Source organism: Malaclemys terrapin, chromosome 7 (genome assembly GCF_027887155.1).
Source record: "Malaclemys terrapin pileata isolate rMalTer1 chromosome 7, rMalTer1.hap1, whole genome shotgun sequence".
In the NCBI taxonomy this organism is placed as follows: Eukaryota; Metazoa; Chordata; order Testudines; family Emydidae; genus Malaclemys; species Malaclemys terrapin.
This window is the reverse complement of record NC_071511.1, coordinates 120,320,884-120,345,573: the sequence shown is the minus strand read 5'-3', so window position 1 is coordinate 120,345,573 and position 24,690 is coordinate 120,320,884. Positions and strand designations below refer to the sequence as shown.

The window sequence follows — 24,690 nt, the reverse complement described above, 5'->3', positions numbered from 1 at the left end:
AGAATAGATAGGGGAACCCTGCACCGAAATTTGAGAGTCTGCTGAGTCCTCTTCCACATACTCCGAGGAGGGAGATAGCTGTTCGGCTTGCAGAGTAGATGCGGGTGAGTATGATACTCTAAGTGATAAAGGGTCAGCGAGCAAGAGAGTCTTGACAAACTCCCAGCACTCGTTAACAGAGGAGACTCCGGCTCTGAAGATATCACCAGATCCTTAGGGCATCTAAACTCCTGCGGTACTGACAGTATCAAAGATTGGGCCGAGTGTGAACCTGAGGAGAATGGCTCTAGTACCAATTCAGCTGTTACCATGAGCTTAGTATGGAATTCCTTCAGTACCTTAGGTAAGGGAGCTGTCTTTGGTACCACTGATTTTCTTGCTATTGGTATGAGTGTTGTTTAGGGATGGGCTTGGTCTTTTTAACCCTGTCTCTGCCACTTTGGGTACAGGTATCCAAACTCACTACTAAGTCTGTCTTGGATGACGGACTTCCCTTCACCTTTGCAGTATTGCCCTCACTCAGAAACTGCACGGAACTCCCCTTGGGACCTGAGGTCTCGGTAGCCTTCTTGTGAGATAGTGACCAACAGCTTCTCAGAGATTTACTCCTTACTTCCTTTTGCTTAGAGCAGATGTAGATGAGGACTTCAGTACCATAGAGGTACTCGGCGCTGCAGTACCGCCTACCGCTATACCAGTTTCCTTTGACCAAGATGTCAGTGTGGATAGGGCACTAGCTGTACTGCGAGGTTTATGTACAGGAGGGTCTTCCACCCTGGGTCAGAAGCTGAACATAAATTTAAACTCCAAATGATGGAGCAAGTTTTAATTTCTCTATTGTTTTGGGATCTACCCTTGAAAGAAGTGCGGATTTTGCACTTCTTGGGGGTATCACCCAAACAGTGGAAACCCTGGGAGTGTCCATCACTTTTTGGAACAGCTTCATGACAGAAGAGGCACTGTTTGAACCTCGGGGAGCCCAGCATTCCCAATAATGAAAATGTAGCCCCTAGAAGGGGAAATCTCCTGACAATATAACTATCTCTATAAATAAAAAACTGGGCTTTTTAGAGAAAGAAAAGAAAAAACAAAGGGAACAATTGTTTCAACTATAACACTATAAGGTAAGTAACTGTATGAGGAAAAGCTAAATATAGGAGAACAGGCACGCATTGCAGACTCTGTCTAGGGGTAAAGGAGATTGAGATGGAATTGAGCATGGTTCACCTGCACAGCCTCGACATGGGGCACAAGAATGAATGGGGCACATGCACAAACCCAACGGGCACTGCTACCACAAATCTTCGATCAAAGGCACCGGCATACCTGAAGTTGAGTAATGTCCCTGTGGGTGCTCCAAGAATGCTTTTCCTTGCATTTGAGTCATTGATTTTTGTCAAATGATGGGAGAAGTCAGTCAACTGTTATTCAGCAACTTAAAACTGATATTTTAAACAAAAGTTGTTTTGATTTTGGAACTTAAATAATCCAATGAATAAGCACAAATCCAGCTGGAAACTCAGACCAAAGAAGCAACTGTGTATGGAGCAACCAAGCCCTGACCATAATTTTAGGAAACCACAAAAAGAACCGATTTCCGATGCATGCAAGCAGGCCGGCTACAAATTTGGAAACAAAGAGACACTACATCATCAATGTGTGAGATCACACTAGCCCAACAAACATCCAGGTGAAGGTCAGATATGTCACAAACATAGAAAAGGAGTTCACTAAGCAAAGGTGTGCAAATCCAGAAGAATACGCTGGGTGGGCCATCAGCTACAGATAATATTTTAGTGAAAGGAGCCAACCACACAAGGACAAAAGTAACAATTATATCAGCTACACCAGCCCAGCCAGACAAAGCATTCATAAAGGACACCACTTGGGGAAAATGTTCCCAGATCTCAGCTCAACTGAATTCTGGTGCACACGTCAATGCAATACCCAGAAAACCATATGAACTGCTGAAGTTCTCAGATCTCATTATATCCGTCATCCAGAAATTATTTGGTTATGGAGGTTAGCAGCTGGATGTGAAAGGTACCTGTATTGCAACATATCAGCACACAGAGAACAAGCAGTCTACATGTGTACACCGCAAACCCAGAGGCACTACCAGTGTTTGATCTCAGAGCATGTCTGCACCTTAATTTGATCCAGTTGGCAATGGCAGTAGGAGACGTTCTATTTCAGTGCCATCTGCCAAACCAGATATTCTAATGAAAGAATACACAGATGTTATTTCATGGAGGGGGGGCGGGCAGTTTCTGAGGAACCCAAGATTAAAATGGATACCACCATTGAGCCTATGATACACACTGCATACAAATAATCCCAGTTGTATTATAAGGCTGATGGCCTAAAGTGATTGGAAAATGTAAGGCTAATTGTTAAGGTGGGTGATCCAACAGTGTTGATAGACACATTCAGGGTACAACAAAACCACATACAGAAGAGCTGACATTGTGTCTTGATCCATTATGAGACCCGAACAAGGCATTGACATAAGTAGGAGCTGCTGGGTGCCAAGCAATTTGGAAAATCAGGCCCCTCACTTCAGTGGCTATGGGACAGATTCCAACTTCCTTAATCATCTTGACTAGAACCTCATTCCACGAAGTCTATTGAAGTCCATGGAAGCTCTCTTGGAGTAAAGTGCTACTGTACAGGAGTTAAGGGGATCCGAATCTGGCCCTACATATGGATTTAGGAGCCAAACTTCATGCACTCAAGTTTGAAAATCTTGTTTGTAAAGCAATTCAGGACCCTCTGGGAAGAAAGGTGCTGTATAAGTGGAGAGTTGTTGATTTATTTAACAATGACTCAATTGCAACCAAACAGGCTGCTGTATAAAAATGTTACACAGGGCACATTTTACGCTGCAGTTAGTATCTCTGACTTCTGTGTAGTTTGACTTTATGGAGTGTTGGGGGCAAACTGACTGAAACAAAGAGAGGGAACTTGGCAACTTCCCTCAGCTGTGACACGGACAGGCATGGCTTGCTGCAATTTTTGCAAGAAGGTCACATAATCAAAAGTAAATGGCATGTAAAGGTATTTGATCATCACAGAAATACAATAAAGACATCACACTGATAGAGCACTGCTCTGCCAAAAGTAATTAGTCCTGTGTGTATCTGGAAGATGTATATTTACCAGCAGTAGATCTATGATTACTTTAGCTAGACTAATGGAAGACCAGTGCTTATCCATATTCCAGTTCATTTCCATTCTCCCCCATCCTGCCTTATCAGCTTTGGGATTAACATCTATAATAGGGCTGTGTGCATATTTACACATTGTAATTAAGTGTTGGGTGGAGAATAAAGAGAGCTCTTTACGAATATTTATTGGAAAGGAGAAACACTTCTATGCAGGGTCTAAATTCAGGCTGCAGTTATTAAAAAATAAAAATCCATGTGACGATTAGAACACCACAAGGAGTTCCCTGGTGGCCTTCCTTGTTCAAACGACTTGCAGCAATATTCACTCTCTGAGCCCCGGGGGAACCCAGAGAAAAGGCTGGACTAGCCACATTGCTGTTTTTAAGAAGTCTATTGGAAATAGAATTTGCACAAGAAATTGTCAGATGCACTAATCCATACTGTGGACCAGATGATCCTCAGCTGTTGTAAATCACCATAACTTCAACTGAGCTATGCTGATTTATACCAGTTGAGGATGTGGCCCAGGGTAACCTTGATTTAGCAAAACACTTAAGAACATGCTTAAGTTCATCCCTATTGGCACAGCATTTAAGCATATGCTTAACTTTAAGCACATTTAACTCTCATTGATATCAATGGGAGTTAAGCTGTTACGTAATTTTAAGTACCAGTTAGATGAACTGATAGATTCAGTATATTTGTTGATAGGTGTCTCTTACCACCTTTTCCCTGACTTTTTTTTTTTGACATTGTAAAAGCAGGTAAAATTCATATGTACAGTATATTTTGGGATTCTTTCAGTCTTAGCACAAATTAAATTTCAAGCTAACATGCCCAAGGCTGAGTTTTATTAGGTTCCCCTGAATTCAGATAATTGCTATAAAATGGTTTGGCACCGAATGCACAAATCCAGCTAAAAATACTTCTATAACCCTTAGAGTCTGTTTTACACTATGATTTGTGTTAATTACTTATTCCTTATTAATTGAATGGATTTGTAATAAATCCATCATTGTAGCAGCTACTGCAGTGTAAACACACATTCTGGGCTCAACTTGGATTTCAATTATTTCCATGGAGTTGCTCCAGATATGCATCACTGTAACGAAGACCACGTTCACTCATTTCTCTGTGTGTGCGCATGCATATGTATGAAACTCTATAGCTCTATTTTTTTTCCTGCATGAGCCATATACTATCCTTTCCCTATTACATACTTATTGGTAGCTCTAAGTATCAGCATAAAAAATCTTTTTAGTTAAAATGACAAAAAACTGCTTTTAGGAAGCAATCGCTGAAATGGGACACAAATAAACTGTTTCAATTTTTAAGGCAATAAAAGGAGCCAACTAACTAGATTTCTGATTCTCCAGACTTAACTAACGCACCTTTAATGCTGTTTTATTCTCAATTACCTCAGCCCTCCCCTCATTGTAAAGGAACATAAGATAATAAACCAAACTCATTCTGTGGCCAAATTCTTATCTGAGTCTTATGGGAGTGAATTTGGAATAACAAAGACAGATAAACAGACTTCAAAAACCAAGATCCTAATGATACCATGGAATTTTCTCTAAGGGTTTGTTTTTTCCCCCACCATCACCCAGTACTGGACAGTCTGCTATCAACTTGTTTGGCTCATTACCCTAAGCCTAACCATGACTGCATTTCACTGTCAAAGCGATTCCTGGATGAGCTTGTGCTTTGGGATCTTTTGTGAAGAATGCCATTTATATAACTAGATTTAATCTGCCATACATAGATCTTTATTCTTCAGATTGTGTGTTCCTTCCATTTCCATTGGAGCTAACTTTGCATGCCACGGATAAATAATACTTAGCAGTACTTCCGCAGCTTTCTCTGGGGATCTCAATAGAATATACACAGTAATTAATTTCAGCTACACCTCTGTGGGGTTGGTCATTAATATCTCCACTTAGCAAATGAGGAAAAACTAAAGGGGATTTATGCAGTGTTGCTGTAGCCCTGATGGTCCCAGGATATTAGAGAGACAAGGTGAGTGAGGTAATATCTTTTATTGGACCAACTTCTGTTGAGGAGAGAGACAAGCTTCCAAGCTTAGTATAAGCGCCAAAGCTTGTCTTTCTCACCAACAGAAGTTGGTCCAATAAAAGACATTACCTCCGCCATCTTGTCCCTCTGAAGGGAATTCTGTGATTTGCCCAAGGTCACCCAGACAGTATAAAACAAAATCAAGCTCTAGTCTACAAAAGCACCCTTCTTTTCGTGGACTGGACAATGAACCTACTTCAGTCCAGTATGCAAATAGCAGGGCAGCATCCAATGGGATGAAAGGCAGGGGATGATTTCTTCCTCAAACATAAATAACTGATCCCAGGTTTTGTTCAGATACTTTTAGCACTCGCACGTGTATTCAGATCAGAGTCCAGCTCCTACCATGCTCTGCAAAAAAAGTAAATAAAATCCAGGGACCTACCGCAGCCCTTATTCACTTTTATGTGATTATCTGCATGCGTAAGTACAGCTCCGCATGTGTACAGGTCACAGGATCAGGTCCAAAGCCAATCATCTTTGATGATAAAGAGGTACACATATTATGAAACACTACAAGCTGCATTAACAACGTGCCAGGAGTCTAAGGGACTCATTTGCATATATATATTTGGATGGTTTTTAAAAATTAAAAAGAACTCCATCTTCCTGGATCAAGGGAGAGAAACAGTTAGTCGAAACAGTCAGCAATGAAAACCTGCAGCTGATCAGTTCTCTCTTCATCCTGTGGTTACAGGAACTAATTACGGCTGATGGGTTGATTCAATACAAGGATAATGTGATCTTAAAGTATAAACAAACATTACCCAGGCATCCACAGAACCGTTAGAGAGGAACAGCCGAGTTAGGCTCCGCTGGAATCAGTCTCTATACATCTGTATCAAAGATGAGAGCATAATAGGATATGGGGGGTAGGGGGTTAGAGGATCTTGGTTCTATTCCCAGGTCTGGCACTGACTCACTATCTTAGGGAAATCACCTGACCATTCTGTGCCTCAGTTGCCTCATCTGTAAAACTGGAGATGACGATTCATACCCACCTTTGTTAACACTTTGGTCATTCATGGATGAAAAGAACTGCATTTGATTTTAATTATAATCAGCATTGGGATACAGGAGACCTGAGTTCTACTGCTGGCTCTGCCACTGATTTCCTGTGTGACCCTAAGCAAGTCACTTCATCGCTCTGTGCCTCCATTTACCCTCCCACTTTTGGTCTACTTCAATCACAACCCGCTCAGGACAGAGACTCTCTCTTACTATGGGTTTGTACAGCACCTTGCACGAGGGGGCCTTTTTCTCACGTGAAGCCTGTCAGCGATACCATAATCCAAATAATAAATATGAATAATTAGTATTGCAGATATAAAGATGATGGCCAATAGCTGCATTTTAGGAGGTCTTTCGACCCTGGGGGCTGCATTTGGGGAGTGCCCCGACTTACAAAAACACCTTGTCATAACAGTGCTTTCAATACATTGGCAGACTCCACCTCAGACTGGGCAAACACCCAGGTCTACCATCAGCTGCACATGTGCATTTCCCACTGACACCAACAGCGTCAACTACTGACTTAGCCCAATCTCTAAAACAATGGAACAGACACACAGATCTAACTCAAGGGGATTTCCAGACATCTCGGTGTCTGAGTGGATGAGTGCAGTAGTGTATATTACAACAATGATACTGTCAGCGACTGATTGAAGACCGTGGCTGTGTGATCCTGCTCTTCAGGTCCCTGCTAATGTCTTCATCTGTACAGCCATTTTTTATTTACAATATCCTTGATCCCACTTCTATTTAAATTAAAGCAGAATTAACCAGCCAGGAGTTTGCAGCGGCAATCCATGTAATTCGGCGTGGGGGCATGACATTATCACTAGCAAAACAATATTAGTTTTGTATGATTATCATCGCCAGGGAGCTAGCAGTGTGATAGGACTTCAGGTGATGGAGTCATAAACCATTATATTCATTCCTAAGCATCTGTATGACAGCCTCGCTCAAGGATGGCATCAGAAACTAGAACAGTGGCTCCAACCTGATTTATTAGCAGGAACATTTAGGGCGTGAGAGTTTTTAAATCACCATCTCATCCTCCTGAAGGAAACCCTGTCCCAGGTTAACCCTTTTGTCAGCCAGTTCAGTGCTCTCATTAAGAGACTCGGTTGCATTATGAGTCACCCTCGTTAGTGCTTCACAGCTACATCTGTTACATGCCCGAGGTCAGACTCTGTATAAGGGACATGGCTAAGGTATTTTTCATAGTTTTTTTTTTTCCTTTGCAAATGTAAAGGAAATATCACTTTGTTTTCTGACACGTTCTGTCCTTCCATATTATGCCCATGCTAGCTGCTTGTTGCGTGGCAAGCGTTGAGCTGCATACGTTGTTTTATTATGGTAGGGTTGTCTGTGAGGGAGGGGCAGTCGATACTAGTTTGTAATTGCACTGTTGCTTGCAAGACAGTTTGTCACTGCACAGCTGCCCATGACCCCAGGTGAGCCAAGGCAGTCTTAGATTTTAGGGAGATGGTGGAATCTCCTTCCTTAGAGGTTTTTAAGGTCAGGCTTGACGAAGCCCTGGCTGGGATGATTTAGTTGGGGATTGGTCCTGCTTTGAACAGGGGGTTGGACTAGATGACCTCCTGAGATCCCTTCCAACCCTGATATTCTATGATTCTATGCAGGGCACATTTAGGAACAACTAACCTTGACAATGCCTTCTTAATTGTACTCTTTCCTCTGCGTACGGAGCCGATTTGTACTTACCTTGGAAAGCTATCAAGAGCACAGCAAGTGGCACATTGCACAGAGCTAGGAAGGATGCATGGTTCTGATCTAGACCAAATCATTGGATCTTTGGGGTACAAAACGTTACACAAGGGATGAATTTGGTCCACTGTATCACATCCAACAGCAAATCACACCACTTTTGTTACAGACGGTGACACTTTTTAAAGTCGCATGGTGTTTATTCACCAAGATAATAGGCATCTTCCAATTAATAGTGATAGATACACAGATAAGAGTCACATGGAAGTTTGGTGCTATAGTCAAAGCCCCGTGGAACACGGGACAAAAAAGGTAGGATGCTCTAACGAGAGCAACCAGATGTTCTGAACATCCTGGGTAACTAGCACAATGCTATACCACCTCTCTCCAAAGCAAGTTCCAGGGCTTGTGGTGCAGGGGAATGTTAGTACCCGCTCCAGCAAGCAACTCAAGAGAGATGTTTAAGGTGGCATCAAAATCCCCAGGGCACTGCTGACTACAGGTTGTACATTATAAATTAGGACAAGCTGCTTGTCTCAGCAATTGGGAGGCTGCTTAAGGTATGTTTCTGCCCGACTGGAGAAATGTCCCTGTCACACAGTAAATAGAGCCAGACTCAGACACCCAAAGCCATTAGGTTGCAGCTTACTGACAGTTTTTCCCCTTAAGCTAAAAGGCAGCCTTGGCTTTGTTTATGTTATGTGCAGTCTAGGTAGACTCCGCTGGAAAGAGACAATGTGCAAGAGAAATATTCATTTCTTACTGCGAACGTCAGTGTTTTCAGAAGAAACAGCACAGCCCGTCTATCACCAGGAAACTCTTTGTGACAGATGTGCAAGACCCCTGATGTGCAGAATCACTAGATTCTCTGGACACAGGTCATATTTACCAGGCCTGATTCGGAGCTTTTTTACACTGGTGTAAATCAGGCATCATTCCTGTCAAATCAATTCGAGTCACACCAGCCCAAAACCAGGGTAGCAAAAAGCAGGATCCGGCCTCTGGCCTGCTTAGGATGATGCCTGCTCACACAAGGGAATCAGGTCCAGCCACATTCTTGGGACTGCTCATCACATCAGGAGGCAGGGAAGTGCATGGGAGTTATCCCAGGGTTCCCCTTGTGAGGGCAGGATGCTAGATTCAGATTGGAATGCCTGCATCTGCATTTGGATTTCACGCTATTCAGCATTTGCTCTAGGTTTCAAATGGGAATGGAATTCATTTTCTTTTCTGTACTCCTCCTACTGATACAAGCTTGTGTTTGAGATCCAGAGTGTATGAGGTGTCCATATCTTTGCTAGACCAGGGCTGTTTTACAGTCATGTGATCTGCGAGGGGTTGCCTTAGAGCCTTCAGAAGCTTCAGCTGGTGCCAAAGATCAGCTCTCTCAGGGAGGTGGGCTGATATGATAATAGAACACCATGTTCCATGTCCTGTGCTGGTGGGGGTAATCTTTAAGAAGTTTTATTGTCTGGGACACAGCGCCACAGCCACCTGACCAAGCAGCCGCCCACTGGTTTCCAGCCTCAGTCCTGGGTGGAAGCTTTAACCAGTAGAACTGCTGGCCTGAGCATTTGAAGTGAACCTCTAACAACTTTCCATCTCTGCCCCAAAACACATCTCACAGCAGGCTGCACAGAGCTGGCTTGAGGATTCTGGGGGGGAAGGCCAGTAAGCTTTTCTGGGGGGTCCACTCCAAACTTAAATTGATTCCTTGTAGATAAGAGGGGTGTGTGTGTGCATGGACGTCTAGGCCCCCTGAGCCTCCTGCTGCAGAAGTGGAACCTGGCGGCTTGCTCCTTTCTGTGCCATCTTTCAATTGCCATCGGGTTGTGTTTTCCAGGCTCTATGCAGAGCAGAGAGCTGGAAACATACCTTTTAAAAAATGCAAATGAAAGATTCCCCGAAAAGCTGCTCTATTGGCAAGTGATTCATGCAAGCGCCCTCCAGCACAGCACTGGTTTGGAGGTCCTATCTTTCGCTGGTTTTGAGTTATGCATCTGCAACATTTCTGAGTGGAATTTCTCTTCCTCACTCAGACATAAAAAAAAAAATTGCGCTAGTGATTGCATGTTGGAACTCAGCCTAAACTAGAGCAGTCACTGACACACCCACTGTGAGATCAGTGTCTTTTGATCGGCAGCTATTTGGGGGATGGACTATCATTTACTATATGCTCGTACGGAGCCTAGCCCAGTGGAGCTCCAAATTACATGAAACCTTCAGATGCCACAGCAATACCAATGATGATGATAATATAGTGGTTGTCATGAAAATGTGTACAATTTTGTCTTGGCAAGTGGATAACTTTATTGAGGTATTTCCCTTAACTAGAAGAATCAAAGCCTTTTATCTCATTGTTCCTTCCAGATCATATTCATGTGGATTTGATGAGAATACACTGTCTTATATTTTGAGTTTATCTATGATGGGGCGGGGGGCGAAGAGATGTTTTTTGGCTCCTTTTACTTGAAGATTATCTGCCTAGATTTGCCATGTTCCTTTCTGCTAGCACAGAGAATGAGCAGTGACTGAGTCAGCGGTGGGTGGGTGTGCATACTAAGATAATGATTTACAGAGCAAAGCATGCAAACCAAACGTGGGGCATAAATCACTTCTGCTTGTCTTGGGGAACAGGATACACAATTATAAAGCAGTTAACCTACTCTCCTTTTGCTGTGGGGGAGGGGAAAAAATAATAAACCCAGTCAGCGTTACCATTGGACAGATTTCCAAAAAGCGCTTGGGGAAAACTGAAATGTACAGCTCAAACAAACGGCGACATCATTTAGTCCCACCCACTAGAAGTGCCACTGACAATTTTTAATCGATGCCTATCATAATGGATGGTCTTTTAAAACAAATGAAAAATGCCCCTAAACTTGAGCTGTGTTAATGCTTAATGGAGTTCCAGTCACAGGCTCATAGGAATACAGGGCTGGAAGGGCCTGGCTTGACAAAGCCCTGGCTGAGATGATTTAGTTGGGGTTGGTCCTGCTTTGAGCAGGGAATTGGACTAGATGACCTCCTGAGGTATCTTCCAACCCTAATCCTCTATGATTCTAAGGGACCTCAAGAAGCCACCTAGTCCACCCCCCGCAAACTGAGGAAGGATTAGATATACCAAAACCATCCATGACAGGTGTTTGTCTAGCCTGTTCTTCAAAATTGGTGCCCTTAACATTTAAATAACTGAAAAGGACAGAGCCACAAACCAAGGAACCATAGAAATATGGCAATGTAGGGCGTTGGAAGGGAAAGAATTTTGAGAAGTCATCAAGACCAGCCCCCCTAGGGAGAGGCAAGGTCAAGTAAATCCAAACCATCCCTGACAGGTGTTTGTCCAACCTGTTTTTAAAAACTTCCAGTGATAGGATTCCACCTCTTTTGGAAGCCTATTCCAGAGCTTAACTATCCTGAGAGTTAGAAAGCTTTTAATAATATCTAACATAAATCTCCCCAGCTGCAGATTAAGCCTGGTTTCTTCTTGTCCTACCTTCAGTGGACATGGAGAACAATTGATCTCCATCCTCTTTACAGCAACCCTTAACATATTTGAAGAATGTCATCAGGTCCCCCTTCCGTCGTCTTTTCTCAAGACTAAATAGGTCCAGTTTTTTTAAACCTTTCCTCAGAGGTCCAGTTTTCTAAAACTTTTATCAGTTTTGTTGCTCTCTGGACTCTCCAGTTTGCCCTCAGCTTTCCTAAAGTATGGCACCCAGAATTGGACACAGTACTCCAATTGCGCTCACCAGTATTCACCGATGCTGAGGAGTGTGGGACAATGACCTCTTCTATCTTAAATATGACATTACTTTTAATAAAGTCCAGAATGATATTTGCCTTTTTTTGCAGTGGCATTAAATGCTTGACTCATATTCAATTTGTGAGCTACTATAACCCCCAGATCCTTTTCGGCAGTTCTGCCGCCTACCCAGTTATTCCCCATTTTGTAGTTGTGCATATGATTTTTCCCTTCCTAAGTGAAGTACTTTGCACTTGCCTTTATTGCATTTCATCTTGTTGAATTCAGACCAATTCTCCAATTTGTCAAAGTCCTTTTGAAGTCTAATCCTGTCCTCCAAAGTGCTTGCAACCCTTCCCAGCCTGGTGTCATCTGAAAATTTCATATGCATACCCTCCACTCCATTATCCAAGTCATCAATTAAAGTATTGACTAGTTCTGGACTCAGGGCAGACCCCTGTAAGACCCCACTAGATGTGTCTCCCCAGTTTGCCAGTGAAGCATTGATAATGACTCTGAGTACAGTCTTTCAAACTGCTGTGGACCCACTAGGACCCTATGGGCACCCCCATGGCAACTGGCACAGTGGTGTCATGATATATACCCAAAAGGTAGTATGTAATATCACTGGAAAACTAGTAACTCACAGATCATTCATATTCTTGCATGACGTACGTATGGTAAATCCACAAAGGACTTTATAGATATGTACTGCAAATATGCTCTTAAAATTTATTTGGCCTAAGCTATGCCTATTCCAGACAAAGGAATGTGATTCTGCCTCCGTCTCCAATGTAAGCAAGGTGGGACTAAAGACAAAGAAAAGCACATTTGCACGCAAGGTAAAGAAAGCCATAAAAGGAGCAAGTGGGGAAACATGACTACTTAACCATCTCAAAGGGGGGATGCAGACTGCACCCACAGGAAGCCTTCATGCCTCTTAAAGCAAGAACTTTGGGAAGATATAAGGAGAGAGAGAAAGCATCCATCATGTGGTGGACTAGAGGGGCCAGAGCTCTTGAAATCACAGAAAAATGGATCCTTTATCCAAGAGGGTTGAAGTCTCTGGGAACCTGGTTAGGCAAAGATGGTAATTTACTGAAATTAAGTTTTAGTCTTAGAAGTGTATTTGTACCTTGTAAGTGTGTTTGCTTGTAGCCCTCTCTGTCTTTATTCTTGATACTTGGCATCACTTAAATCTATGCCTTTTTGATTAATAAACTTGTTTCGCTTTTACTATAAACCAATTTAGTGCTTTGATTAAAATAGAGCAGGGATCGGCAACCTTTGGCATGTGGCTCGCCAGGGTAAGTACCCTCGCGGGCCGGGCCGGTTTGTTTACCTGCCGAGTCCGCATGTTCGGCCGATCGCGGTTCCCACTGGCCGTGGTTCACCACTCCGGGCCAATGGGAGCCGCGGGAAGCAGTGGCCAGCACATCCCTCGGCCCGTGCTGCTTCCCACAGCCCCCATGCGGACTCGGCAGGTAAACAAACCGGCCCGGCCCGCGAGGGTACTTACCCTGGCGAGCCGCATGCCAAAGGTTGCCGATCCCTGAAATAGAGTTAACCCCAGTTCAGCTAATGAGCTGCTAGGTGCTGTCTCTTTAAGGGAGCAGCAAACTTACCATAATAACGTCTGTAAGTGTTCAGTGAGGTGTTGGACACTAGAGGGCAGATGGTGTTGGGGAAATTTAGGACTGGGGGATGCTAGAGTCACCCTGCATAAAGTAGCTGGGCAGTGGAAGCCAGCATATGACCCACATGCTTGTGTAGGCTGACTGTTGGTGTCCAAGCTGTGAGCCTCAGCAGCACAGCACTGAAGGCACCCCGAGTTGCAGAGTAGGTGGGGATACAACCCCTCCCTGGTCTGGGTTGAACCCCAAAGAGGCACACCCCCCTTACAGAGATTTCATTTAGACCACGTTTCCCTGGTTTGCTTATTAGACTGTCATGTGCGACTGTGTCAAAAACCTTACTAAAATCAAGATACATCACATCCACTAATTCCCCTCATCCACTAGACCAGTAACCTGGTCAAAGAAGGAAATTAGGATGGTTCATGATTCCTATTCCTTATAACCCTATTATCCTCCGGCTGCTTACAAACTGATGGTTTAATAATTTGTTCCAGACTCTTTCCACGTATTGAAGTTAGGTGACTGGTCTATAATTCCTAGGGTCCCCTTTGTTCCCCTTTTTAAAGATAGGTACCATGCTTGCTCTTTTCAAGGCTTCTGGAATTTCACTTCTCAAAGATGATTGCTTCAGCTAGTGCCTTAAGATGAATGTCATCCGGCCCCGCCTACTTATCTAAATAGTCTTTAACTTGTTCCCCCCTCCCTTCCCTATTTTGGCTTGTGTTCCTTCCCCCTTGTTGTTAATATTAATTATGTTGAGTATCTGGTCACCATTAACCTTTTTCATGAAAAAGGAAGCACAATAGGCATTAAACACTCCAGCTTCCTTGATGTTATCAGTTATTAGTTCTCCTTCCCTGCTAAGTAGAGGATCTTCACTTTCCTTTGTCTTTCTCTTGCTCCTAATGTATTTAAAGAACTTCTTCTGAATGCCTTTTATGTCCCTTGTTAGGTGTGACTCCTGTGCCTTAGGGTCTCTGATGTTGTCCCTACATGCTTGTGCTACTCTTTTGTATCCCTCCTTAGCAATTTGTCCATGTTCCTACTTTTTGTAGGATTCCTTTCTGATTTTCAGGTTATTAACGTGCTCCCAATGGTGCCACATTGGCTTCTTACTATTCTTCTGTTTTCCTTTACATTGGGAACATGCAAAGAACATTCAGCTCCACCCTACTCTTTCTATTGGACACGAGCACCATAGTTGGCATTCATGGGTGAGCGCATTAGTTGTCTCAAGAAAGACGGCAAGGACTGAATGGGTCATGGAAACTAAACGATCTTGTCATTTCCCAAAAGTCAAGGTTGAAGGCACATTCTTGGAGAAGTTTCCACCTGTGCTGCATGTGGACTATGCAAAGTCTTCCTTTCATTGATGAGCACTTACTCACAAAAATAGACCCATTGGCTTCAATGGGATTGCTCATGTGAGTAACCACTCAGAGAGAGTAAGGGGATGACAGTCTGGTCCTGGGTGAATGGACTTCTAGCGCTGAATTTTCCATCACCATCAAATATACCAATACAAAGCATCACGAAATAAAGCCAATGCCAACAGCCCAGCACCTGAAACAATCCTACAGTAACAAACCAGCATATACAACGCAGTGTACAAAATCAGCTCTGTAAAGGGGAAGGGGGGGAGAAACATGTCTGCATGAGATGGAGGGAACCAGATATTGAGAAAGGAACCGTTTTTAGTTTTAAGCCTCAAAAACATTGTCCTAAACAATATAGTCTCACCATCATTCCTCTAAATCAAATAATAAACAATATCTTTACTAACAATGTGATTTTAAAACCCTGAAAAGCTGATGCCACGGACCAACCCTCTAGGTATCTGCAAAGTGACAGAGATAGTCCACCAATCTATCATCAGATTGGATTTAAACTGGAAGAGGACGGAGAAAGTCATTCACGTTTGTCATTAACACCAGGGACGGGGGGGGGAATCATCAGTGGATAGCATCCTTAGCAACGTTTCATCAGCTCTGTCTTCATTTCAAATAAAGATTAGTACAGCTGAGGCAGGATTTATGCTGGCTGATTGAAAGCATCACCTGGATTTTGAGCTCCCCTGCCCCACCCCAAAAGGAAAGGCTCAATGCTCATTAGGTATTTATTGCATAGACCAGCTTTATCAAGGCATTGAAGTGTTGCAAAGCAGGCTAATCATGGTGCTACATTTATATTCAGGCTTAGAGAGCTTGCAAATGAATTGATCCGGTACACGGGAATCTTTCAGTAGAGGTGCTTTGCAGTACCATGCCCAGAGAAGTTTCAGCTCTCCTATGCTTTACCTACTTAGGTATATGAAATGGAAACTTCCCCAAGGTGAGAATAAGCTGCTCGCAATTGTTCTTGACAGATGAGTGAAAGGATAATGAGTTCACTGAGATTCTCACATTGAGCCCGGATCCTCATCCCTGCACTGCCGCTGAGCTCCCACACATTCTCAGCCACAACACGTTTTACACCCATATTGCAGGGCAATGAAAACTCAGTCCCAGGCAGTAAGATACCAGCAGCCGTACTTTGGCTGTGAACGCATCAGAGCTCAGAAGCAACACAGGGTTGAGTATTGCCAGTACTTGGTTGACAGTCCTGTAAGGAAGTCTTCCCAGACAGCTGGCAGTGATGTTAGAGATATAATAGACCGCACTCTTCCTTCTAAGTGAATACTGAACCAATGCCCCATCACGCTGTTAGGGAACACAGCACCGCCGGAGTTATCTTTTAGGTGAGATATAAAGCCAGCGTCCTGGCCACAGATAGTCATTAAAGATCAATCCCACAGCACTTTTTGCAAGGGAAGGGTTATGCTAAGCTCAGCATCTCCTGGCCACATTCCAACTCCGGTAATTACATTCTGCCTTTGAAAAGCCTCCCTTAAGTTTTAACTGGGCCAAAAGGACCCAATTCATCCTCATGTAACTTCACTGAAGCTTGGGGGTTACTGTGGGGGTGACTCTGGCCCAATAGTCTTCTTTGTTTCCCATCCTAAACTGTTAGGGGGTGTAGCTGTGGAGTATTTAATAGTTACCAAAGTCCACCCCAGAGGTGGCTGCATTTCAACAGTGGGTGGTGAAGTGATTCACGTACATATACTATGCAATATACAGCTTAAAAAAGCCTTTTGTGTTCACTTGGAATGAATATTTCCCATATAAGTGGCAGGACAGAAAATTCCCTAAGTGAAGCCCCAATATCTGAAGTTATTCAATATCCTTCTACAATTCGGAAAACGGACATCATACTGTAGCTCCAGTATAGAGCAGAGAAAGATTGAGTCCAGGAGGACTTTTCAGCAAATAAGTCCGGGACATAAACTTTTTTTTCCCCCCCATTGAAAAATTCTGTTTCAAAAATCAAAATATTTCTCAGGTCCAAGATGGACTTTCTGCTCAGAGAGAGAGAGAGAGAGACCCTGCCTGATTTGGAGAAGTTGCACCTGGTTCTCCCACATCCCAAGTAGGTGCCTAGTCACTGGGCTATTCTCTCTCATGAAACATTTTGAAGGGCCTCATTTTCTTTCCACATCAGAACAAAAACAAATGTAAACCTCACATTTTTTTCGTGAAACCTAACTGTTGTTTTCCAGCGAGCCCTTCAGCTGACTATTACATTGCACTGCATCAATCCCTTTCCAGGAATTCTAATCCTTGCCAGACTCCTACAGTTTTCAAAGCTCTCGGCAAAGTGTGACACTTACATCCTGTTAAGTGTTGCCTGAATCCAGAAAAAAAAGGGGAGGGGGGGGGAGGAAATTGTGAAAATGTGAAAATTCATTCACAGTTTGTCCGTGCTCATGTTCCTTGTTTGTTCATTATTAGTGACTATTCATGCAAACTGGATTTAGGGTGCATAGATAGTTGGAGAACGGTTGCTCCTTGTACCAATATTCATATGTGCTTTCAAACAAGAGGTATGTGTGTGAGAATAAGGGCATTTGCTATTAATTTTTCACTATTAATTCTCACTGTTCAGTCTCATGTTTTAAAAGTTTGTCTTCCAACCAGGCAGTAGAAAGAAAGAAAGAAAAAAAACCCACACCATGACTAGGGTGACCAGATGTCCCAATTTTATAGGGACAATCCTGATATTTGGGGCTGTTTCTTATAAAGGCTTCTATTATTCCCCCCCACCCCCCGTCCCAATTTTTCACACTTGCTGTCTGGTCACCCTACCCATGACTTAAATGACCAATCACTTACCAGGAATAATAAACAGAAAATGAAAACTTAAAGTGAGGAACTTGCAAATATTCCATAGGCCTGAAAATTGTTCATGCAAACTATTTGCCAAATACCAGAAAATAGCAAATCCAGATGCAGAAATCAGAATCAGTTCATGATTCACAGGGCAGGTCTACACTACGGGGCTAAGTCGACCTAAGTTACGCAACTCCAGCTACGTGAATAACATGGCTGGAGTCGACGTACCTTAGGTCAACTTATTGCAGTGTCTACATCGCACTGGGTCGACGGGAGAAATTCTCCCGTTGACTTATCTTATGCTTCTCGTTCCGGTGGAGTACCGGAGTCGACGGGAGAGCGAGTCTCTACTAGAATCGCTAAATCGACCCCTGGTGGATCGATCGCCTCACGTCGATCCCCCAGTAAGTAGAGACAGGCCCAGAAACAGAAAAGAAAAAAAATAAAAAAAAATAAGAAAAGAGAATAAAAACCATGCTAAATTCATTGGATATTTGATTTGCAAAGAATAACTTGACCAGAACATTTTCCAGTTTTTTCCCCACAGCAAAACCTGGAAGGTTCAGACAAAATGAAAAATTTCTGTCAGCAATTTCCTTTGGAAAAAAAGGCCATTTTTCATGGGTGGTGTGGAAATGGTTTCAACCATATATTTTCAACCAACTCTGGGTGGTGGCCTCTGCAAGTTTAGATGAGCTTAGAATAAACCTCCAAACAACTGAAGTCTTGAGTTAACTGGTCCTTTAGAGGCTTAGCGATTAGCCTGCTGCTGCTGCATAAGATACTGTTGGTTGTGCTTTCTATTGTGCCAAAAAGGAGTGGAAAAGCAGTCAACTGTCCATTTGGTAGGTTTATTGGTAGCTGACAGATAAGGGTAAGAGGCCACACACCCGCTGGGGTACTCAGAGGGACCAGAAAGGGGGCAGAGGTGAAGCTAGCCTGGGAATCATGAGAGTAACCTCGTCTACTGTAAATTCAGAAATGTATAGGGGAACAGAGCTACTTCGCTTTTTTTACTTCTGCTTCAAATTGGGGATGGGGAGGGGAGCATTATGGATCAAGCCCTTTAAGGGGTAAATTAAAAGGTGAAAAAGGGCCCAGTGGGAGGTACTGGAGAGTTCGTACATGGCCTTTCTACAGCAGAGCAAACTTCTTCCCTGTGCTACAGGCAACACTGATGGCATATCCCCCAAAGGAAATAAATGACAATGCTGACTTCTAACTTGCAGGGTTTCTCAGTAAGCCCTTTTCAAACCATCCACCAGGCAACAGTACACAAAATCCTCCCCAAAAGCCAGATGGGTTAGAGAACTGCCAACCATCTAGTGAGTGGCCTATGAGTTGAAGGATGGTCCAAAGGTTAGTGGGCCGGGGACACAGAGGACCAATATTCAGTTCCCTGCTCTGCCACACTTAGCCTCTTTGTGCCTCAGTTTCCCATCTGTACAATGGGGACAATCGCACTGCCCTGCTGCAGAGCAGTGTTGGGAGAATAATCACATCAACGATTGTGAGGTGCTCGGATAGTACGGTTATGGAGGCCACATAGAACCCAAACTGGTAAGGACCATTTGATGGCGGTTGATTCATATCCCAGGCTGACCAGTGTCTATAAAACCACTATCATAGTCAGCAGCTGGTCTTAGCAGAGAAGCCAAAGACTAAACGCAAGCGAACTGCCCTCTGGTTCGCCGGAAGTGGCGCTTCCAGATTATCGTTGTGGGAAATCCTTGCCCACCCCCCATGTTGTACCTGTTCTAGAAGGGTCAGATTCTGATCCCTTTACTCACCAGGGAGCTCTGAGTGGAGCAGGTTGCCATTATTCAACATCAGGTATCAGAATCTGGCTCTACATGAAAAGATCACTCCGCTGTCAATCCAGCACTTCCCAGGAGCACTGCAGAAATGTTAAGATTATTTAAAGAAGCCCTAAGTGCCCATCGCCAGCTGCAGAGAGTGCATTGCATTAAGCAATATTCGCTCAGCTTAGAAATGCAACGTTACTGGAGCGAACAAATCAGATGCGGGCTTTTTTTTTTTTTTTTTTTTAATTACTGAAATGATCCCTCTCCGTTTTCCAAGCTCTCTCTTGCCATATTAATTTTCTCCAAGTGCTTGTGCTTGGTCAGTCAGGACCTCAGTAGCAATTTGTTTTTATTGACTTTTTGTTTTACTCAACATTTAATTATGCCAGATGACAACTGTGGAAATACTATATGGAATCCCAAAGTCCTAAGTGGAGAGTAGGGGGGCGGGGGGGAAAGAACCTGCATGCACTGACCAGCTAAGAGGCTCTTGGGTAATTTTCAGGCCCCACATACAAATGCACAGAGGTTGTGCTCTTTTCCGCTGGAAGCTGGAATGGTCTAAGAAACCTATATTTTCACCTTCTGTTCACTGGACTGTAAGTGCCCAAAGCTTTTCAGTTTCTGGGCCAATGGCAGTGCTGTTTTGTTTTTAAATCTACACACAGTGTACGTGAATTGCTTAATGCAAAACATAACACGCTCTTTCCTCAACCTCCTGTGTCAATGAAATAATGAACACAAAGTAAACAGGGTTCCCATCTAAAGAGGTGCATTGCTCGCTGTTTTCTTTTCCCCTGTACCCAGCGAGATTCTGGCACAGTTGATGAATCATCAGTTGCATTTCCCTTCACCGGGGCTTTCCTTTGCTCAGTCATGATTAAAATCTCTGCTCAGGTTCCCAATTGTAATTTGGGAACAAAAGACAAAACACAAAAGAAAACAAACCACCCACAACCCTTCAAACTGCTTGATTTCTCCTTTCATCTCCAGACAACAGCACGCAAACATAAAACAAAAGCAAACGATGTTCACACGTTAGACTGCAACGGTCCAAGTGTGTAACTGCCACATGCCCAACGTTAAAAATGTAACAACCAAAATGAGATATTAACAAGAGACTAAAGGACTTGTGTATTTTACAACAGGGGTACCCAACCCTTGCCATAACATTACAGGGATGTCAGCATTTCTGGTTATTACCTGCTAGGTGGGGTGAGTTGCGGTGCTGCTGTTTTGAAGGGTTAGAATCTGACCATTAACATTCCCTCTCAGCAAAAACACAACAGTCATATTTCCTACATAATGCATGGGGGTATCCAAGCCACTCAACATACATCATATCTATCTCTCTGGAGGATCCCAAAGCACCTTACAGACTGGATAATACAAGGATCAGCCAGGACTCGTCTATACAGAGACGTAGTGCCCGGGAAGCCGGGCTGGGTCTCTACAGCATTTTAGCGTGCCACACGTTAACTGGCTGCGTGGACCCTGCTACTGCCCACTACAAGTTCTGTAGTGAGCTCAAAGCAGGGTCCACGTGGCCAGCCAGCTTGCAGCAAGCTAGTGAACTGCAGATTCACACCCCAGCTTGTTGCACACTGGTATGCAGACAAGCCCTCAGTTACTGGAGAAATTCAGAGACATCTCGAGTGGAAGGTGGCAGACAGAACTTTAGGAAGACAATGGGAATAATTTCTCTAATGGGAGTTATACAGTGAATCCCCAACCCATGGTGTTTGAAACTCATGAATAATCAGAGACAGACACAATGAGCCGGAACACTTGAAAATTCACTCTTGTGCGTCGGCTGATTCCCAAGCAGGGTCCCATTGACGTCAGTGGGATTAGAGTCCACATCAGGAGCAAAGGCTTGAAGGAGTAAATGCGTGTAGGATTGGTCTCAGAGTGTTGCATGTGTCCAATAGCAGGTTTAAGGTCAACCTCAGAAGAGAATGTGCAGGGAGTCAGTACAGCTCAGAGCTCAGGGGTAATAGGTTGGCACAAGTCTCTAAAATTCAGGGATGTGTAAAAATCCAGGACCCGATTCTCTTCTCACATGCACTGGTTTTACAAACAGTGTAGGGCCACTCTCTCCCGTGAACTTAAATCCACTTTATCCTGGTGTAAGTGGGGTCAGAATCCTGCCCCCATGGTTCCTGGTTTTCCGTGTTTTATTGTTCCTTTCTAAACTGAAAATGCCTTCTTTAAAAGGGAGAGAGAGACACACTTCCCAGCCACACACTCATCCATGTTGACCCTCAATTCAGTCTCCCATCATGGGAGAAAATTGAGCAAGGGGAAATTTACATTAAATATCAAGTGAGATTCCCTCACCGTGAGGTCCTAAGGTGATGGAACCTCCACCATTTAAGTCATTTAAAATTGAAGGGACAAAGTGACCTAAAAAGACTTTTCCAGACGATGTTGGATTGCCTGAAAACGTGACTTCTTGGACTCATGACTAAGTACTAAATAGTTGAGACCTGAGGTCTGCGTGCTTCAAGTTTTATCCCATAAGGAGTTACCTGAATGTTCACAGGGAAGACGCTGCAAAATAATTGTGGGTTGAGCACAGATGGCTAATTGGATTTCATTTTCTTTTTCTAATGTTAGCAAAATTACAGCACCTGGAACCTTTCTTATTTTCCCCTTTAGTTCAGAAGCCAACAGCAGGGCTGCTTTAGCGAATCTGCTGCCCTGGGCATTCCAGCACATGTCTGCCCCTTCCCAACCCAGAGCCACCCAAAAAACCAGTGTCATTGATGATGCAATTTTTTGCTGGTCTTAGCATTTTGCTGTCCTAGAGGATCCACTTATTTGACGATAAAGCCAACCCCATTCTTTACCTGCTTTGCTCCATTATGTCCCTTGATTCCCTGCATAGTGAGGTGAGCTAAGTAAAGAAAAGAGAGGCCCACACGCAGCTGTGCAACTAGAGATTCAGCATGGGCCAGTGGATAGGGCCTTGGGCTTCGACTCAGGAAAGCTGAGTTCTAGTCTCAACTCTACGACTGCTTTCCTGTATGACTTTGGACAAGCCACCTCCCATCTCTGTGCCTCAGTTTCCCTCCCAAACCTTGCATATTTAGTGAGTAAGCGCTTTTATGCAGGGACTCTCTCTCTCTTATAATGCATGTGGCCACACTACAAATGATAATGGCAGGTCCCTTTGAAGCCTGTAAGAAGTTTGCTTCCATCGTCACTAGAGTTAAATTTAGCAGAGGAGGCAAAGCCTATTTTCCTTTCTCATAGAAGGTTCTAGAGTCTCTCTCTTCTGCTTGTAATACCCTGTCAGAAACCTGACTCTTTAATAAAAACGAGTAGTCCTTGTGGCACCTTAGAGACTAACACAATTATTTCAGATTAAGGTACCACAAGGACTCCTCGTTGTTTTTGCTGATGCAGACTAACATGGCTACCACTCCAAAACCTGACTCTTTAATGGCTCTGCTTAGACGGTTTCTGGTTATCCCTCAATGTGCAGTCCTCTTTATGGCAACATTACAGCTTAACAAATCAGGGCCAGGACATCAAGGAAATGTCTCAGCATGGCAAACATTTGTATTTTAGGCACTATACACACACACACACACACACACACACACACTTAGAAGGACAAGATGCTAAATCAGTAAATGTCAATTTCACCATACACACACACAAACCAACAGAAATATTTCCTTTAATAATCAACATTTACAGATAGACAAAGTAAGAAAAATGCTGCTTGAGAACTTCCTAGGGTTTGATTTTAGGACATTTTACTTTATATCTTTTTGACAATTTGCGTTGTAATGGTTATAAAGCTTTAACTTTTTTAAATCTCAATGTCTAGTGTCATTAAATAATTATCACCTGGCTCTCTCCCCTCCCCCATACATTTCCTGCAACTGTGAACATTTAAATTGGACAAAATGGGGGGTGAGGGGACTGCTTAAGCCCCATAATTTTTCACAACTGTGAATATTTAAAATAGATTAAAAAAATTTAAAGCTTGAAAATAATCATCATCATCTGTCAAAATTACACACACACAAAAGTCAAATTCTGCCAAGCCGATATATATTTAATATTATGAATATCCACCATCCTGAACCAGATAAATTCTTTGAAAGAAAATGAGCCATGTTCTTTATCTGTGGGAGGAAATCGGGAGCGCTGTCCTGTCTGCTGTACAGCAGTGGAGATAAGGCTGTATATGCTCTGTATGCATGTCATTACTTGAACCAGGGTTACATTATAGCTGACAAGCCTGCAGTGAGGACCTCCAGCTGCCCACGTTTACTAAACTGCAAAAGGTCAGAGAAATAAAACTGACCTTTTCCCACTGGCCTGCTCTGAAAACATGATATGCTGCTAGGTTGGAAAATGGATATTCAAAAGAAGAAAAAGCCATTACAAGAGCCTCAACTGGACTGATTTGGCAATAGCGCCATAGAGGAAGCTGGCGAGATCTCACCAGGCAGCCCTGTTCGTGCAGGTCGACCTGCTCAGGCTTTCAACACAGAGCCTTTCCAATGAGTGCACAGACACTGCAAATGATATCAAGGTAGCAGCTACTGGACTGGTATTTCTATAATGCCCCCATCCTCCAGGGTGTGAGATATCTATGGAGTAAGGGCACTCGGGACCCTGCAAGTTTGGGGATCTGGATCATAGACTATCAGTGTCGGAAGGGACCTCAGGAGGTATCTAGTCCAACCCCCTGCTCAAAGCAGGACCAATCCCCAACTAAATCATCCCAGCCAGGGCTTTGTCAAGCCTGATCTTAAAAACCTCTAAGGAAGGAGATTCCACCACCTCCCTGAGTAACCCATTCCAGCGCTTCATCACTCTCCTAGTGAAAAAGCTTTTCCTGATATCCAGCCTAAACCTCCCCCACTGCAACTTGAGACCATTACTCCTTGTTCTGTTAAATGGATAAATGGACAAGTGGGATCCCAGCACCTTACAACCTCTGCAAATGGGCTCCCACGCCCAGCTGGTCATAGTGACCAGAATTTTCCAGAGTTCAGCTCTCATTTGGGCACTAAGGATGGTATTGCAGCGTTTTCTCCTTACATACAAAAACCAGATGAAGAAGCCACATCGGCACAGTTGGACCACAAATAACCGTATTTACTAAATATACACAAACATGTGAGGCCTAGCTCCATAATTACTGCTGCTCTGAGTGGTGAACACAGTAAGTGGGGCGTGGGGTCCCGGGAGGGGGCGGTCAGGGGACAAGGAGCAGGGGGGGTTGGATGGGTCGGGTGTTCTGAGGGGGGCAGTCAGGGGGCGGGAAGTGGGAGGGGGTAGAGGCCAGGC

The 24,690-nt window shown here is 43.6% G+C and overlaps 1 protein-coding gene across 2 annotated transcripts in view; it reads right to left on the bottom strand.

Annotated features, from left to right (window-relative positions):
- SORCS1 (sortilin related VPS10 domain containing receptor 1) overlaps positions 1 to 24,690 on the bottom strand; it is a 417,040-nt gene that overhangs the window by 321,618 nt on the left and 70,732 nt on the right. The window lies entirely within an intron of this gene.